The following is a 9,888-nucleotide window of genomic DNA, read 5'->3' as shown; positions in this document are numbered from 1 at the left end:
ATCCCCAGGGCCCCGCGTGGGCAGCGGAGCACGGGCAGCGGGCGGCACGTGCTGCGGGGCCGGCCGAGGTGCGAAGCCCCGCTCTCCCCACCGGGGCTGGAGGCCGGCACCTGCTGGAGTTGCTTCTGCAACTTCTCTGGGGTCGGCCCTAAAGGGCCCGAGCTACACCCACTCTCTTGCAGCGCCCTCAGTCCCCATATACAATACAGCCCAGAGTGTCACACCTTTCACCCCTGGTTTGTGCACACACACCTGATCCCTACCTGGAAATCGCTCATCTCAAAATGAACAAACGCTCCCAACCAAGTGAAACTTACCAAAGGTCCTCTGTATCTCCTAGGGGGCCACCTGTCACTGGCCGCACCCACCACCACCGCCTGGTGGATGCTGACAGCACTGGCCTCCTTTCCTGTGGCAGCCCACGCATCCTTTCGCAAACTTTTGTATGGAGTGCTGGGGACTAGGAGTTGTTTTTTTTTTAAAGCACAAAGAACTCCCAATTTAGTTGAATATGCAGAGCAGAAAAGAAGTGAACGAGGCAAAGATGAGTAAGACGCACTCCTTGCCCGCCAGGGGAGAAATGTTAAAGGAAAGTATTGGTTAACGTGCCAGGGGAGAAAGAGGAGGCTGTGTGGATTTTACAGTCCCAGCTAATAACCATGAGGATAAGAATGAAAAACCTGTTCTAAAACTGATTGTGGTGATGATTGTACAACTCTGCTTGATGTGCTTGAGCTAATGAATTGTTTGAAATTTGAACTCTATGCCAATAAAATTTAAAAAAAAAGATTTTATATCCTCAGAGACGATATGTGGCTCCGCCATCAAGGTGATGCCAACTCATGGTGACCCTGTAAGACAGTAGAACTGCCACTGTGATTCTGAGACCATAACTTTATAGGAGTAGAAAGCCCCATCTTTTTTCCTACACAGCAGCTGGTGGCTTCAAACTACTGACCTTGTAGATCACAGCCCAATGCATAACCACCTCACCACCAGGCCACTTATCTACGGAGTCCCCACGAGGCGGGCATTGCCTTGACCTTGACAGCAAAGGATTTTAGGCTACAGGAAGTCCAGGGTGCTGTGAGAGTCCTACCCTAGATGAGGGTTGTCCAGCAGGCTTGAGGAGGACAGGAAGTGACCTTGAAGCTGACCTCTGAAAATAAGGTGGATGCTGTCCCCTCAAGGTCTACCAGTGGCGACAGATATAGGTCTACTTTCATTGCTGATCCACTGAGGTGGCTAACACGCCAAGCAGACATCAGAGGTGGCCCACTGCCCACTTTTGGTCCTCTGTCCCACCCTTCTCTCCCACAGAGTGAGAGAGGAAGTGAGGAATATGGGGCCAGAGGTGACTAATGACCCCTGGGGCCATGTGGGCTGGAGGCGGGAGACCAGAGCAGCTGTCAGATGGAGAGAAGCTGCAGACCAGAAACCTCAGCAGAGGCTGGTCAGGATGTAGCAGAGGTAAGAAGTTTGAACTCACAGTCAGGTGTGTGCCTGCCCCGGGAGCCCCATGGACACAGTGGGAGAAGTTTGGGGAGCAGGCTTCCCTGTCCTGCAGGAGCTCCTGTGCCCTGCCTTGTGTTTTCTCACCTGACCATTCCTTCTGGGTTCCTTCTCGTCACCTGTAGGGCAAGGAGTGCGTCTGACTCATCTTGGCCTTCCCCCAAGCATCCACTGGTACAGGGCTCAGACAGGGCTAGACTTGCTTAGGATCAGTTGGATTTGAGGAGCAGATGGGTACCACCTTCGATCCCATTATCTTTAGAATCGTCCATTCCCTCCCCTTGCCGCTGCAGCGCTGCCACCCCTTAGGTCGCTGCTGTCATTAGGGCCATGGAGTTGCTATTTTGACTCCTAGTGATCCCGTGTGCAACAGAACGAGACACTGCTCGGTCCTGTGCCACCCTCATGATCGTTCCCATGCTGGAGTCCATTGTGGCAGTCGCTGTGCCAACCCATCTCTTTTGGAAGCTATTCTGGACCCTCACCAGCAGGACGTCTGTGGGGAACGAACCACACACACGCTGACTTCCCTCACCTTTTTGAAAATCGCACCTTGACCTTTTTTGAGCAAAAACTCCTGCGCCAGATCCTGGGGTCTATGGAGGTCAGTGAGCCTTGGAAACCCAAAGGCACAGCTCTACTCTGTCCTGCAGGGTCACGATGAGTCTGAATTGACCTGCTCGCAGTGAGTCTGAACCCCGACTCCCCCCCACCCCGAAACGTGAGCCCTGTGAGGTCAGGGACCCTGTTGCCAAGTTCACCATCACAAGCCCAGTGATCAGTTCAGCATCCGGCTGAGGAAAGCAGAGAAACAAAACCCGGAAGGTGGTCAGTCAGTTCCGTCGGTGTGTGCTAACCCCATGTGTTTCAGTCTCGGAGTTGCGCTTCACGGGGTTTTCTTGGCGGCCATCTTCATGGGGGGCGGTCACCAGGACTTTCTTCCGCAGCACGCCCGGTGGGTTCAGAGTACCAACCTTTAGGTTAGTCGTTCAGCACAATTGGCACCTGAGTTCCTGAGTGAACGAATGCTGTTCTTCCCCACTGGTTCTGCACCCCCCAAAATCACTGCCCACCCAAGATAACCTCACTGCCCTAGAGTCGATATCAACTCACAGTGAGCCTCTAGGACAGGGTAGAAGTGCCCGCTGTGAGTTTCTGAGACTGTCACTCTTTACAAAAGTAGAAAGCCTCAGCTTTCTCCCATAGCAGCCCAGCACAGAACCACCACGCCACCCGGTGGGTGCTCTGACCCAGTGACTATGAAATCCTCTCACTTTGTCAGACAAGGGAGTCCCACCCAGCACCCACAGCCCTTTTCCCCACCCAGGACCTGATCACGCTTTTGAGAATTATGCCTCCTCTCCAGTTCCTTCCCGTGGTGCCCCGTGAGCTCAAACTCATGCCACGCTATTACAGGTCCCATGGGGCTCCAACCATGCCCCCAAGCCGAGGGAAAGTCCTGCCAGGAGGCAGACACCCTGGGTGGGAGTCCCAGCTCAGCCAGTGCCTTGCCGGGAAGCTTTACACAGAGCATAACCACTCTGTCGGTTGGCTTGTTTTCCATGGGAGCAATGGGTCCATAATACCACAGAGGGTCTCGGAGATGAAGGATGCTTGGAAAGCAGTGAAGTGCCTGGAGGCAGAAGTCTTCTCTGGCTGTCAGCACCGTGTCTCCGTCCTCTACTCAACTCCAGCTGAACAGGCCCTGTCCCTCGAATGGTCTTAGCACATTTCCTCCTCTGTGCTATGACTCAGGAGCCCTGGTGGCTTGGTGGTTATATGTTGAGATGCTCCTTGCAAGGTCAGCAGTTCGAAACCACCAGCTGCTCCACAGGAGCAAGATGAAGCTTCCTACTCCTGTAAAGTTATAGTCTCGGAAACCACACAGGCAGTTGTCCCCTGTCCTATGGGGTTACTGTGAGTCTTATGGATTCTATGGCAGTGAATTTGAAGTTTTTTGTGCTATGACTCAAGCTTCCATCCTCTCTCACCTTTGGCGAAATATGCATCTGTGGCAGTCACATAATCTGTCAGCTGGAGGAAGGGGTGGAGTCTAGCTTATCAATCAGGTCGCAGCTTGATGATCTCATTTGGAGGCACAGCAGAGATAAATGACATTCCTGCTGACAAGACACATGGAGCTACGCTAGAGCCCTGGAGCTGGAGGAGCCACGTGGAGCGCCCTGCCATCACTGAGATGCTTCCACCACCACTGAACTCAGAAGGCTTCCAGCCCATTGACCTGTGATCTTCCTGCATTCGGAGCATTGCATGTGTTTTGTGCATCTAATTATGGTATCAGGCATATGGGTTAATATTGGACTTATGAACTTGATCTGGACTGGGCTGGGATGTTTTCTTCATGTAGAATTACTCTTTATATAAAGCTCCTTCCTATTCACATGAGTGTCTAAATTTCTCTAGTCGACCCAGACAAATGCAGTTGGTGACCGTGGAAAGGAAGCCAAGGAGCCCCGGTGGTGTATGCTCAGGCTGTGACCTGCATGGTCAGCAGTTCAAAGCCACCAACAGCTCCTTGGGAGAAAGACTGGGCTTTCTATTCCCATAAACAGTTACAGTCACGGAAACCCACAGAGCCTCACTATGAGTCAGCACTGACTCGATGGCAGTGAATTTGGCTTTTTGGTTTTGTGGATGGAAGAGAGGGACGGAGGGAGGCTCCTTACCACTTCTTGGGATCCTGGGTCTGGTCAGTTCCCCCTCGGCCGCATGGACCACGGCTGTCCTCTCGCCCTCGGTCCCTGTGGCTACCTCCAGACTCCTCCATGCAGGGGTTATGTGATGGCAAATTGTATTGATTGAGGGTTGGTTACTGCCAAGGGCAAATGTTGGGTGAGATTTGCAATGGTGACCAAAAAAGAAAAAGCGTAGCTGTGGAGGCTGTCTAATGTATAACCCAACACCTCATGGGATTTGGTTCGCATCTTTGAAGGTTTAGGATCATGGTTTCATAGGTCATTCCAGCTAATTGGCCTGACCGTGTCTCTGTTGAATGCGCGATGCGGCTGTGCCTGAACGCCTAGATTTCCTTACAGGAAGGAGCCAACACACTCTGTTCTACCTACTATGAGCCAGATTTCTTACACTTGAAACTGACCCCTCACCAAACCAAACCCACTGCCATCAAATCAGTGCCAATTCATAGTGACCCTACAGGACAGTAGAACTGCCCTGGTGAGTTTCTGAGATGGTAACTCTTTACAGGAGTAGAAAACCTTGTCTTTCTCCGTCGGAGCGACTGGTGGCTTTGAACTGCTGACCTTGTAGTTAGCAGCCCTGCATGCAGCACACTATGCCACCATGGGGTTCAGTTCTGTGATTTGGAAGCCCAGAGAGAGCTTAGCTGGGTCATCTACGAGGCCACAACGAAGGGGTTAGCCAGGCTCCGTGCTTAATGGGAGTCTTGACTGGTGATGGATGATTCACTTTTAAGTGAATTCAGACTGTTGGCATCACTCACTTCCTTGTGGTTGTAAAATTGAAAGATTTGGCATTTGGCTATTGACTGGAGGCTGCCCTCAACTCCTCCAGGCTACCCACAGGGCCCCTTTTACGGGGAGCCAGCCGAGAGAAAGAGCAAGTCAGCTAGAAAGACTTAGTCTTCCAGATGGAAAGGTGACCACTAGAAAGACAGCCCCTCACCTTGGACATTTTCTATTGGTTAGAAGCAAATCCAAGGTTCTACTCCTGCTCAAAGGGAGGGGACAGACCACTTTTTCCAAGAGGCTGGGATCATGATGCCACTTGACAGCCAAGCCTGCTACCCCCGGGAGAAGTGACAGCCGACTGAGCCTCCGGCAGAAGGCCCAAGTGAGCAGAAGGCCCATCATTCGCTAGGTGACCTGGGACAAGCAACTCCAGCAGTTGACGTCCCTATGCCTCTGTAAGAAGAGCCGATTGGAGCAGGCATTGTCTGAGAACCCTTGCGCTGATGTGCAGATGTGCGAGGGGGGTGGGGGAATAGGTGCGAGGAAGGAAATCCCAGGAAAGGGGAAAGCTGTCAGGAAGGAAGAGCAGATGAGTTGAAAGAACTCTAAACTCAAAAGCCAAAGGTAAACAAGCAGCCATCTAACTCAGAAGCAACAAAGGCCACATGGAAGAAGTACACCAGCCTGTGCGAACATGAGGTATCAAAGGGATCAGGTGCCAGGCATCATCAGAACAAAAAATCATATCATTTTGAATGAGGGGGAGGGCAGAGTGGGGACCCAAAGCCCATCTGTAGACAATTGGACATCCCTTACAGAAGGGTCGCGGGGAGGAGATGAGCCAGTCAGGGTGCAGTGCAGCAACAATGAAACATACAACTTTCCTCTAGTTTCTAAATGCTTCCCTGCCCCCACCCCACTATCATGATCCCAATTCTACCTTACAAATCTGGCTAGACCAGAGGATAAGCACTGGTACAGATAGGAACTGGAAACACAGGGAACCCAGGGCGGATGATCCCTTTAGGACCAGTGGTGAGAGTGGCAATAACTGGGAGGGGGAGGGTTGGAAAGGGGGAACCGATTACAAGGATCCTACATATAACCTCCTCCCTGGGGGACGGACAACAGAAAAGTGGGTGAACGGAGATGTTGGACAGTGTAAGATATGACAAAATAATAATTTACAAATTATCAAGGGTTCATGAGGGAGGGGGGAGCGAGGAAGGAGGGGGAAAATGAGGATCTGATCCCAAGGGCTCAAGTAGAAAGCAAATGTTTTGAGAATGATGAGGGCAATGAACGTACAAATGTGCTTGACACAATGGATGGACATATGGATTGTGATAAGAATTGTATGAGCCCCCAATAAAATGATTTTAAAAAGTAATTTGTGTAAAATACTATCCTTAATAAACTAATTCAAACCTTAAAAAGTGAGAGACAGAGAGAGAGAGAGAGAGAGAGAGAGAGAGAGAGAGAGAGAGAGAGAGAGAGAGAGAGAGAGAGAGAGTTAGTCTCCGAAACCCACAGGGCAGTTCTATACCATCCTGTAGGGTCACTATGAGTCAAAATTGACCTGATGGTGCTGTTTGTTTGGTTTCTCCCACACCCCAGTGGGAGAAAGACCGGGGGGCTTTCTACTTCCCCAAACAATTGCAGTCTCGGAAACGCACAGGGACAGTTCTACCCTGTCCTATAGGGTCACTGTGAGTTGGCATCGACTTGATGGCAGTGAGTGAGTGAGTGAGTGAGTCAGACTCACATCTCGTGCCTTTATACAATACAGATTTCTTTTCACAGCACAGTACAGTGCTGGGGGCGGGGCTCACTCCCCACAGTCATTCAGGGGCCCAGGTTCCTGCCATCTACTTGCTCAGCCATGTAGAGGCTCAGCAGGTGCTACTCCTTGGATTCTCTGTTCCTGTTGAGCAGCCAAGGAAAGAGCGAGCATGGAGATCCACAGGAGTTTTCGGACGTGATCCTGGCTGAACAGGTTGGTTCTGCACCCATTCCATTGGGCAGAAAGCATCACCTGGCCTCACCTGCTTGCAAAAACTCACTCCCTGCCATTGAGCCAACTCAGCAACCAGTGTGGAACTGTCCTTGTCAGTTTCTGAGACGGTAACTCTTTACTGAAGCAGGAAGCCCTTTTTTTCTCCCCCACCTCATTCATGGGAAATGTAGTCTAGCCTTGTACTCAGAAAATGAGAATCAGTGTGTAGGGAATCAGCCTCCCCATCGAATGGGTTCTAGGGGGTGGTTGTGTAATTGATGGGTAAATTAAAGGCACATTAGACAAAGCATGTAAGGGCTCACCTCATCTGATGGCAAGATCAAGAGAGAGAGAATGTGTTCTCTTAACAGGCTTATATTATCTTGGGCTAGCAAGCCCTGGTATGCACATACATAAATAACAGGAAGGGGATGTGCTAGAAGTACACATGAAACAGGAAGGGGATGTGCTAGGAAGGGGAAGTATTAGAGGCATACATGTAACAGGAAGGTACAGATGTAACGTGATGGGCAGGTTCTAGAATTAATATGGCGGCTTAAATTTGATCGCCTCTGAGCTGGCTTGACCTTAAGTGTCCCTGAGCTCTACTCCAAAGGAACACTCTATGATCCTTAGCAGAAGGGAGTGGGCCGAACTTAGGGTGAGTGGCGAATCACTGACTCAGGAGGATGTGGCTGGGATGCACTTCCAGCTCCCGAGTGTGAAGGCCTGCCTCCACCAGTCTGCCTCCCGGACTCCTTCAATATAAGCGTGGAGAGCTTGTCCACATACACTCTCTTCCCGGTGCTCCGTTTCCCGTGAGCACGGGCGATGGTCACCACTGACTCTTTCTGCCACTGTGGGCAAGTTCTGGGAAGTCCTGCCATTCTTAATGACATCTGGGATGCAGCAATTAGGAAGTGCCGTGAGGAAGCTGGGAATCTGAAACTAGAACTTGGTTTGTCAGGATGATGGACAACTGAGGGAGAGCATCTTGGCCTTCCCCCAAGCATTTTAAACACTAAGATACAGTATCCAGACCTTGATTTGAATTCACACCTTGGTTTCCTTACCAATGTTGGGGCTGGGGCCTGGTGGTTAGAGGCATACATTTTTCTAACACACACACACACGAGTCGCTATTGAGTGAATGCTGACTCGCAGCGGTCCTATGGGCTTCAGAGGACTGGGTGGTCATGCATGTGGGGTTTGGGACGGCTGTCATCGTTCAGTTTGCCAGGCTGTTCTGTTGAGGTACCTCTGCATGGATTGGAATCACCAACCTTTCAGTTCCTACCAACACCTGCTTGTGCTACACATGGGGCAGACTAGCTCCATTTTTGTTAGCTGCTGAGTGACCTGCCTCCTTCCCCTTCCCATCTCAGAAAGTCCCACTAGTGATTGGTTTTAGAATAGACTCTCAAGTTCCCAGGTTCAGGATACTACAATTAGTTTACACTATCCTTCAATATAGCGTTTGTTTTAATATTGTTCCTTTTGATGTTGTCATCTGAATGGTGTAGTTAATCTTGCTATGGTAAGCAGAATGCTATAGTCAATTTTGGTATTTTCTTTTTATTTTTATCGTTTTATTAAGGGCTCATACAACTCTTATCAACAACCCATACATACATCAGTTGTGTAAAGCACATTTGTACATTCATTGCCCTCATCATTCTCAAAACATTTGCTATCCACTTAAGTCCCTGGCATCGGGCCCTCATTTTTCCCTTCCCTCATGAACCCTTGATAATTTATAAATTATTTTGTCATATCTTGCCCTGTCCCACGTCACCCTTCACCCACTTTTCTGTTGCCCGTCCCCCAGGGAGGAGGTCACATGTAGATGTTTGTAATCGGTTCCCCCTTTCCAACCCACCCTCCCTTTACCCTCCCAGTATTGCCACTCACACCACTGGTCCTGAAGGGATCATCTGTCCCGGATTCCCTGTGTTTCCAGTTCCTATCTGTACCACTGTACATCCTCCAGACTTGCAAGGTAGAACTGGAATTATGATAGTGGGGTGGGGGGGGAGGGAAGCATTTAGGAACTAGAGGAAAGTTGTGTTTCATTGTTGCTATCCTGCACTCTGACTGGCTTGTCTCTTCCCTGCAACCCATAAGGGGTTGTCTAGTTGCCTACAGATGGACTTTGAGTCTGCACTCCACACTGCCCCTCATTACAATGATAAATTTTGTTCTGATGATGCTTGATAACTGATCCCTTCGACACCTCGTGATCACACAGGCTGGTGTGCTTCTTCCATGTGGGCTTTGTTGCTTCTCAGCTAGATGGCCACTTGTTTACCTTCGCCACATTTGCTTATTCACCCGCTTTGTCTTCAGCGGTTGTCGGGAAGCTGAGCATCACACAATGCCAATTTAATAGAAGAAAGTATTCTTGCACTGAGGGAATACTTCAGTGGAGGCCCAATGTCCTTCTGCTACCTTAATACGAAACCTATAAATATATGCACATAGATCTATTTTTCCATCCTCATATATAAATGTATTTGCATATGTACATGTCTTTATCTAGACCTCTATAAATGCCCTTTGCCTACCAGCTCTTTCCTTTATTTCCCTTGACTTTCCTCCTATCCCACTATCATGCTCAGTCCCCACCTGGGTTTCAGCAGTTCCTCTTGGTTACATTACCCTTGATCATGCCTTACCAGGCCTCCCACATCCACCTCATCACCAATTTGGATCACTTGTTGTTCCCTTGTCCCTGGGTTTAACACCACTACCTTCCCCCACCTCCCCCTCTCCCATGTCCCCCCGAACTGTCGGTCCCATTGTTTTCTCCTCCAGATTATTCATCCAGCCTATCTTATTTAGACAGACCCGCGGAGATAATAAACATGCACAAAAACAAGACAGAGCAAAACAAAGCAACAATATACAGCAACCCAATGACAAAAAAAACAA

The sequence above is a fragment of the Tenrec ecaudatus genome, chromosome 12 (assembly GCF_050624435.1).
Source record: "Tenrec ecaudatus isolate mTenEca1 chromosome 12, mTenEca1.hap1, whole genome shotgun sequence".
Taxonomy (NCBI): Eukaryota; Metazoa; Chordata; class Mammalia; order Afrosoricida; family Tenrecidae; genus Tenrec; species Tenrec ecaudatus.
This window is presented reverse-complemented; position numbering follows the sequence as displayed.